Source organism: Larimichthys crocea, chromosome X (genome assembly GCF_000972845.2).
Source record: "Larimichthys crocea isolate SSNF chromosome X, L_crocea_2.0, whole genome shotgun sequence".
Taxonomy (NCBI): domain Eukaryota; kingdom Metazoa; phylum Chordata; class Actinopteri; family Sciaenidae; genus Larimichthys; species Larimichthys crocea.
Genome location: NC_040020.1, coordinates 31,060,940 through 31,070,392, shown reverse-complemented (window position 1 = coordinate 31,070,392; position 9,453 = coordinate 31,060,940). Strand labels below are relative to the sequence as shown.

Here is a 9,453-nt window from a genome sequence, read left to right as displayed (position 1 = left end):
GCTGTTACACAAGCAAATGCAACTGTTGATGAGCTGCTCTGGGTTTTATTACTATTGGCCATCTATTGTTAAGTTTAAGTGTCTATTTGTCAGCCTGGGGAAACCTGGTGGTTGTCATTGACCTCTGACCTGCCTGTGAATAGCTTTCCAATGATCCCAATCAATGTGAACCAACAAACAGATGGTACACCATTTATGGTCACAGAGATCTTCATAACCTTGCTTTGGTTTCATCTGCTAGAAGAGCAGTGTGTTTAAGACCCACTGGAATGTTGTTTTCCTATCCTACAATGATCATAGCTGATGTTCATTTAGTTCTCTTGGAATGTCAGGTGTAAATCAGCCTCTGATTAGATGCTATAATGAAAAACCAGCAGGTATCTGGGTCCCAAGTGCAAGATGATCAACCTCTGGCCAGAGCTGTGAGGATGCAGTCAAAATTAAATTAGACACATGTACAGATAAAGAGAAAAGAGGCGACAGAAAGAGAAGTCCTACAGTGTTAGGACTTCCAGCTGTAAAACTAATTTTCTAAATTAGAAATTATGGGGCTTTATTTAAAAAAAAAAAAAAAAATCTTCTTCTTTATGTTAGAGCTCTTTTAAATCACCAATAAAACCCCAAACCAGCCTAAGTCGTATTCCCAGGTTGTTAAATTCACGTTTTGTCCATGCCCCTTGCCATTACAATAAAGTCTGGTGCATCTCATACAGAGGCTAAAGGGTACCCTGTGCATCTGTATGAGATATAATGGCTTCAGTCGCCTCTATCAGGCGACGTGGTATGAAGTGCAAGTGAATCCACAGCTGGAGGTGGTGGAGGTTATGCGCCTTAAAAACCACCAAGGACTTTTACTAGGATACTGGTGTTCATGTCACCATGTGGAACCAGAAGTAAATATTGAGTTATTTCAAATTTTAAGTTATTTCAGTTATGTTATGTGCATCACTTGATCAAATGACTTGCAGTGTCACTTATGTTGCCTGATTTACAAAGCTTAACAGTTATTTTAACCCAAACCCTGATCTTTTCCTAACCAAATCAAAAACTAACCTAACCAAACTGTAAGTGTTTCACATTAAGCATGGTTTGAAAAAGCTTTGTGGCAGATCAGTTCGTCGTACTGCCATTTGATCCTCATTAAACATTTAGGAGGTGTGACAAAGCTTTAGTATTTTACCTGGATGAGAATATGTTGTACTAGATAACTCCCATCTCCCTCATAATAAAACATATCTTACTCAATTTCAGGAAGAAATTCAATGATAACTTACATGTCAAATCCAGTACAAAAAAGAACATTGCTTGAATCACTTGGTATTTATTTAGTGTCACTAATAAAAACCTTTATTACTATTAGAACATGGTTAAATTGAAGGTCATAACTTATAGTTAAATAAGAGTAGTCTAAAGATATAGTCTCTCTAAAGCCCAAAAGTAAAATTCCTTACATGTCCTACTTGATGATCTTGCACCTCAACATTTCTGTTTATTTGTTTAGTGCCATTGCATTGTATAGGTTGAGGTGTGAGTGAAAATATGGCCATATGGCTTTCGTGTGTGTGTTCCTTCACAGTTAATGTTTGCTTACCACTATCCTTAAAAACATATTAGCCCCCCCCAAAAAAAAGCATCTTGCCTTATACTTTATGTGACTTAACCATGATCTTTCTCACTTTGCCTGTGGAGAGATGTTGTAAAAAGACACTTTTTTTTTAAGGACTGTTGATGTTAAAGACTGTCTGAGGTTTAGCAATATCATTCACTATCAACGTTCCTCTCTGGCAATAGAGTTGACCTGTCGACTTCATGAATAACTGGCCTTAAAAAAAGATGTTTAACCTCAATCTGAACCCTGGAGACATATTCGGGAAAGCTGCTTTGCCCTCTTTCAATTAAGAGATGTGAAAATGAGAATGTGAGACAGGGGGAAAGGAGGGGAGCGGCGAGGAGGAAGAGGATTTAGACAGTGATCTAAGCAGGGAAATAAAGATGTTTAGCTCTGTACTTGGTATTGCATTTTTTTTTTATCTATTGGAGGCTTCAAATACAAATTATCTTGATGCCTCTCAAATTGACTCGAATGGGATCAAGAGAAGCAGATGGAGACAGAGGAGGGTGGGAAAGTCATATTTAATAGAGAGAAGAAAGAGAAAAGGGACTGAGGTGATCTGATCAGACACAGAGACAAGAAAGGATTCTATATTGATTTTTGTTAATTCCTTTACTAGTCATATGTTAATCTCTTTCTGAATTTGATATCATCTTGTCTACTTGGTTAATATAGGTTCTTTCTCCTGTCATGTCAATATAGCAGAACACACAGATCTACACCACACCAAGGCACAGTCATGGAGGTCAAAATTATACTTCAATCAGAAATACCTCATTTCAATCTATTGTGTACTTTAGCAGTACCTTTATCAAACATTCTTTCAATACAGCAAAGTAGATTGAGTCAAATTGAACTGATGGAGAAAGAGAGAGACCGGAGCGAGCTGGAGGCAATGTGAAAGGAAAAAAACAGATGCCATGAATGGGGAATGGGTGAGAAACAGAATGTGAGGAGAAAAAGTGATGAAAAAAAAAACTGAGCAGGAAAACGTTGTTAATGAGAGACAGGCAAGTGAGGAGCGAAAGATGATGGCAGAGGAGGTTACGTGGAGGGAAAGCTGTTCTGTCAGATATGATCAAACGACTCTTCGTGTGAAGGGCTTGAAGGGAGAGCCACGCAGCAAGATGCAACATCACTGCAAAGGGAGAAAGCAAAATGGAGGGAACAAGAAAAAAAACAGCTAAAAAAACAGTTTTAAAAAGCTCCTTGCTCGGCCTGCTTGCCTCTCAGATTGTACCCTATAATCTCCCCATCTCAATCACTTTTGTCTCTTTCTCTGGTTCTTTCTTCTTGTCACCATCTTCCCTCACCTCAGTCTCAGAAGAGTATATTATTTTTTTTTCCCCATCTGTAGCCAACCAACCTGCTCTGCTTCACTTTGCTTGCCTCCACAGGGGGATGAAAATTAATTCCAATTCCCATTAGATAAACAAGCTTTTGGATGGTAATCAAGATAAATTGGGCTGGGGTGACACTATCAGGGAAAATCTTGATTGTTCACTGAACACTTAGGAGCCAGGAGATTGTTTGAAAATAGAGATGAGGCACTCCCAAACTTCTTATCTTGTTTCTGTGTGAAAGTGGAAAGAAGCATCCACCTGTGACGATAGTTGGGGATTACAGGGACAGAATCCTAATGGGACAAATTACACAGACGAGTGAAAGACGGCATTACTGATACAGGAGCTCTCCAAAATATTCACAATTCACAAAAAAAAATAAAAAATAAATAATAATAATAAAGTTTTGATTACAGTTTGGTTTGTTCAGCCCAGATATGTATTATGGTTCCCGTTGCAAGTGGGTGTTGTGCACACCAGTGTTTAGTACACTAAAGTGTCTTCAATAAATTAGCTGAGTTCTTTGACTTTGTCATTGATATACATTTAAATTGTGTCATGATCCTCTACTTACCTTAAAAGAACAAATAAGTGAATCAGCAATCTCCTTTTGGAAGGAGAGGGTGAGATGTTATTTATCTTTTGTTACTCTTGTGGAATTTCAACAGCCTTTCAGTGACTGTATTTCATTGAACCAGATGCAAACTACACACCAACATATAGTTATTAAATGTGTGTGTATATTATATTATATCTCTATATATATATATATCATGTCATGATGTTAGTTTGACCTTAATAAATATTTAGTGTGATGTAACATGTGCTTATCTGCTGTTGGTACATTTTGCATTTTGCTTTCTTACCACTCAAGCCATCTATTAGGTTGACACAATCATTTTGTGTGTAAAATTTAGACTGATAGAGGGAATCCTCTGCTCATCTGCTCACAGTCCCAGCACTGTGCCACTCTGTTTCTGTGGAGCATAGCCATTAACACAAGGTCTGTAAATAAAGGTCACATGGACTCACAAGTCATTTATTGGACAGAGGTCTGTTAACCTGTCATCCTGCCTGCTTTGACATTTTCACAGTGGGGGGGAGTCAAATTCAATCTAATTCCTTTTCTTGTAACTCAAGCTAAGCATGATTGACTTACAGTTCTTCCTCAAGATTTTTAAACCAGCTAAGAACACACAAGCGGCAGTCCAGACTTTAGATTACCCTCAGTTGACTCTGAGCATGAAAATTTGTTTGCTATCTGATGTCAGCATTAACTTAATTTTATTGAAAAATCACTGTGCTTGATTTGATAAGAACCATGACTCTATAACTCTGTTTTAAGACATCGTCCTCTGTTTCAAGATATGGCCCAGATGAAGGTACTAAAGACGACCATATGGCAAAAGAATTTAACTAAACCTCAAACATTTTCTAATGGTTAAGAAGATCCCAGAGTAGTCTCAAAGTTTTCAATCAGCATGAAAACCCTTTCCCGTAAAACTAAATTTGTGCAATACCCATATATGTTGGAGCTCCCCAGTGCAACCATAGCTTTCTATCATTTGCTAATAAGCAGATCGACTGGAGTTAAGGAAAGGGAAGACAGATTGTGCTTTATGGATTCTGCTTTAAAGTTTGCCAGATGGTATTCAACCTGTAGGCAGCTGGGCAGTGGCCCAGAGTACAGTAATAAAGATGCTCAATTTAACAACATGTACTTCCTCATCGTTATTCCAAATAAGCTACTGTTGCTGCTCGCATAAACATTAAATTAATTGTGCTCTATACAACAGTGGAAAGCCTCTTCTTGAAGTTTTAACTTTCAAAACTGGGTTTTACCTGCAAAATTGATATTTGTATGCAAATACTATTAAGAGTACTTTTTTACCAATTGGGTTATTTTAAAGCAGAAACTTGGACCATGACTGATGGGAGGTTTAGCACTTACAGTATAAGTCTTGAGTTTTTTTTTTCTGGCCGGCCATTTTCAACTGCCTCCTCCAACAGAGGATGGTTGACAGTCAGCCATCCATCTTCCCCCCGTACATTAGCAGTCCTCCTCCCTTCCAATCTATACAGAAGGCAGAAAACGTACATCACTGTGCAGTATGTGACCATAAAGTCTAAAGTCAAACTTTTAAGTTCTTAGTTTTGTGATGAATGACCAGGCCACACTTTTGTAGAGACTGTCTCAGTATTTATATGTCTAAAGTTAAGACCCATTTATTCTGCACTGTCTGTAATATATTCCAATCTCACCTACTATTTTTATTTTGTTTTTTGCTGCAGGTGCACATAACTTGCTTTGCTGGAGCATCAGCTAAGGTGTTACCAAATGCTGATGTTTGTGTGTACACAGGTAAGCTCATATACATACATTCCTTATATATAAGAGAGACAATAAAGGAAGTAATACAAAGAGACATCCAAGCTTTATCTAGAACTTTCACAATCAAAACAGTGTTTAAAACACTCCTCAAAGTTCATGAATGTAATATTGGCATTTTGTCGTGGTTCATGAATATTGGGAATGCCTGCTGAATTCAGTTTAGCCCAAGATAAAATGGTTATTAAAGAGGCATTAGGTCACCTTTGACATATTTTGTCAGCCAGTGTTGTAACAACAGTAACTTCTTTCAGCAGTTTTCTTTTTTCATTTGTAGTCATGGTCTGTAATTGGCATCAACAATAATGTCACATTTTTTACACCAAAACGAGTAAGTTTAGCTGATAGACCTGAGCTGAGTCCCTCATATGCAGGATCTGATCCATACATGGAAGCCGTGCCAAGCCCGAGTCGTGATTGTCGCTGGAGCCGGGAAAGCTCCAACATGCCAAACACTGGATGTCACACAGCATTACATTAGATGCATTGTTGGAAGAAAATTAGAATTCAGAAGACAAAAAGTAAGCAACTCATAATAAGCAGGGAGTTCTTCTTCCAAGACAGGATGTACAACAATGGTGTTTGAAAGTCAAATATTTTACCAGCTGGCAAGGTACTCACTGATTCCTGGAATTAATCAACAAACCTATCAAACCCCCACTGACATCATATTTGCTGTGTGCTGTGGGGGAGTAATAATCATGCTAATATCAAGTGGTTAAAGTGGGATTTGGGCAGTGAGGTGTATAATTATCCAGAGCAAATTTTGTGGAACTACAGAGCATCATCAGCTTTTAGTTTATAGTGATGAAGGCGCCTTTGCAACAGCATGCCATGTACCAGATAACATCACATCAGCACACTTGTCATGGCACACTCAGTGTGCAATATACATCAAACGTTTTATTGAAAGTTTGATATATATCATGTGTCATTGTGATATAATATACTATAATGATCCCCGTTCAGTTAATCATATTTACACAGGCAGGGCTTACTGAGTTATGTAGATCTCTTGTGTAGCGTTGATTTCCAATAAGAGAAGAACTGTGGGCTTGATTTTGTGTCACAAATAGAATCAATGATTGTCGCTTTTTTCTGATTGCTATCATTTATCTAAGAAGGAGGAAATATTTACCTTTCCATCATCTTTACAACACATGCTGTATACAAGGGAAAGTTATAATTATGCAACTAGCAGTAGCAGCTAAAGTATATTCCACCTGAGAGGGCCGAAATGTCTGCTGCCTGGTAATTACACATACAATCACTAACATTAGTAGGTTTGGGTTCAAGCAGCTGAAACATTTGACTCAAATGCCAACTACAACAAGTGGCTACAATATCAGCAGGCCAGACAGGATAATGGTGGTAAACATGCAATTATAAAATAATCAATGAGTTAGGTAGCTCATGATGCACAAGTTAGTAACTTGTATATTTTTTACACATTCATATAAAACAGCCGTTACTTTTTATGCTATTTCTTAATTTCTGTTTATAACAGCCATCCACTGTATAATAGTAACATCTGAAAATAGAAACCCTGGTAGGCTTCCTGATTGCTGAACAAGTGGACAGGTGTAAGAAATCTCATTTTCCAGAATAATGGAAAATGAACTGGATGGAGATAGACAGCATGTCTATACAGGGGACATAGTTAAAGCAGAACATCAGCATCGCTCTCAGTGTCGGTGTCGCATAAGATGCATTCAGGAGCATTACTCGGGGGAGCTAACTTGCATTTTGGCAGTGCCAAATACACAATCACTGATTTAGTCGGGTAAAACGGGAAACTTGAAATGTAAAAATACACATCTACGTGCAGAAAGCTTGAGTAAAAAAGCAAACTGTTGGTGAACACAGCTGGTGTGGACAGCTGTATTGATTAAAATAGAAGCAGACAAAACAAAACACGCTTAGACATGCCTTAAAACGGCTGGTCACATCTGAAATCCATTAACTAAAGTTGCCTAATTCTCATTTGGACAATGAGTACGATTTTTAATTTGGTACTGGCCCTTACCACTTTAGAGACTTGTGGTTTTCCTCAGATTCCCCAGTACATTGCTCATCCATCTGTTCTCTCCTCCAGCCAATTTACAGCTTTTCTTTCCCCTTCACTCTTCTCTGATTTCCATTTCTCGATCCACCCTCCTCTCTTGCTGCCATGCTCCCTGCACTTCCTTTTCTAATTTTTTTTTTTTTTTTCAAAACTCCTATTAATTTTTTGCCACACCATATCCCTCCGGCACACACTCTTTTTACTGTCTTCTCATGTTTTCTAACTCAAAGATGCTTCCTCTTATTCTTTCTTCTGTAGTTTTACCCTTCTCTTCCCCTGTCTGTGTTTAATGCCCTCTCCTCACTCACTTTTATAGTGCAAATGTATCCAACATGAATCCTTGGCCAATGGAGTGGTGGAGCGGGCTGCCTCATTCACAGCTGCTGAGAAAGAAAGACGGAGAAGAGAGGAAAAATTTGACAAACAATGAAACAGTAGTTAGGGAGAAGGAAAGAGCAAAGCCGGCTCCTGAGCTCGATGAGCAGGCAGCAGGGCAAGCAAGAGATGTGTATCTGTGTGTTGAGAAGATAAATGGAACAACAAAGTAATACAAAGTCATCTAATTTTTACATCAAAAGGAAGGATGTAGCTGTTAAGGGAAATTGGCTTCTGAGGCCACTTATAAATATTTCATGATAGTTTCAGTTTATTGTAGCAATGTCACAAATATTTTACAATACCAAGATCCAATTTTCCGTCATTATAGAGCTACTGTACACAGTGGATGTTTACAATATGATTACAGAAGGAATTGAGGTATATTTGACTGACCAAAAACCCTGCATGAAGAAAATACAGTCTGCTTCATTATAGCAAACAAAAAATAAGAAGCAGTGCTACTTAATGATTGTTACGATGAGTTACATCTTCCACAAACCAAGATACCATCCAAGAAAAGTGTAGTAGTTTATTTTCTAAAAAAGTAGTTGTTATAAATGTGATGTTGTGAAACACTTCTGCTGTTTCTTGGCACAAAGAAACAAAAAGATTTGAATGCAGAAAAATAAGTAAATGTAATCCTATCAATATGTGCATAAATGCAGGAACATGAAGATCACAGAAAAGAAGAAGAAGAAGTAGAAAACGAGCCAAGTCTTGAAAAAACAGATAAATACATCATACCATGAAAACTGTGACTACAGAACTTCTGAATGTTGGCCAGCTTACACAATATGACATAACATTAAACATTATTAACAGAATTTGTAGGAAGGGTAAGGACTGACAACACCTAATAATCTAATAGTAACCCACTGGGGAAAATATATATATATATATATATCTGTTAAGAAACAATCTGAAGGCCAGTCGTGGTCCAGTAACAAATATGATGTGAAAACTTGAAACCTCAGTGTACAGTTTAACTGAAGTAGGAGACATCGAGCAGTTAAACTTTTGAAATGAGCAATATTTATATAAGTAACTAATAATAAACAATTTTGAGGAAAAGCTGACATGCAACTTGTACAGATGAAATAGCCACCAGTGTAATAAGCACACATGAAGGAAGTGCCAAGCTGTCCCCCAAATCCATTTCCGTTTGGTCAGAGTTGATTTCAGCAGCACATTTTCCCCAGAGAGGCTGGGATGGGTGGACACAGAGGAAGAAGGGAAGACAGGGAAAGATGACTTGCCAAGTATCTGATGGTAGCTTGGGAAATCAAAGCAAATGAGCAAAAGGAAGCGAGAAGATGTGATGAGGACTGAACCTTTCCAGATATACAGAGAAATGGAAAAAGGGATTGAAAGATGCGAGTGACTGGTAGAGGGAGTGAAAAGATGGGCAGTCAAAAAGCTGACAGACCCTGGCACATAATGAAACCAGCCCTGGGCTGACCAGACTCAGCTGAGTTTGGGAAGAGAGAGGTGGTGCTTAGATGTAAAACTCTTCAAAGTGAGGGGGAAGTACGAGAGCATCAAAAGTCAAAATGTTAATGAGTCTATCAATTAGCATTTCATTTGAACTTACAGCTGGCCACGTTAAACTGAATAGTATGTTGTTTGAGCATAAATAGATTTTGCTGTGCACCATTTAACAATACAG

At 38.0% G+C, this 9,453-nt stretch overlaps 1 protein-coding gene across 1 annotated transcript in view; it reads left to right on the top strand.

Moving 5' to 3' along the window:
- The window catches only part of LOC104925305 (protein phosphatase 1 regulatory subunit 29), a 208,862-nt gene that overhangs the window by 96,062 nt on the left and 103,347 nt on the right, over window positions 1-9,453 (top strand). The window contains exon 3 of the mRNA XM_027282861.1: window positions 5,248-5,317. The gene's annotated coding sequence lies outside the window, so the exon portion shown is untranslated. The remainder of the gene's footprint in view (window positions 1-5,247; window positions 5,318-9,453) is intronic.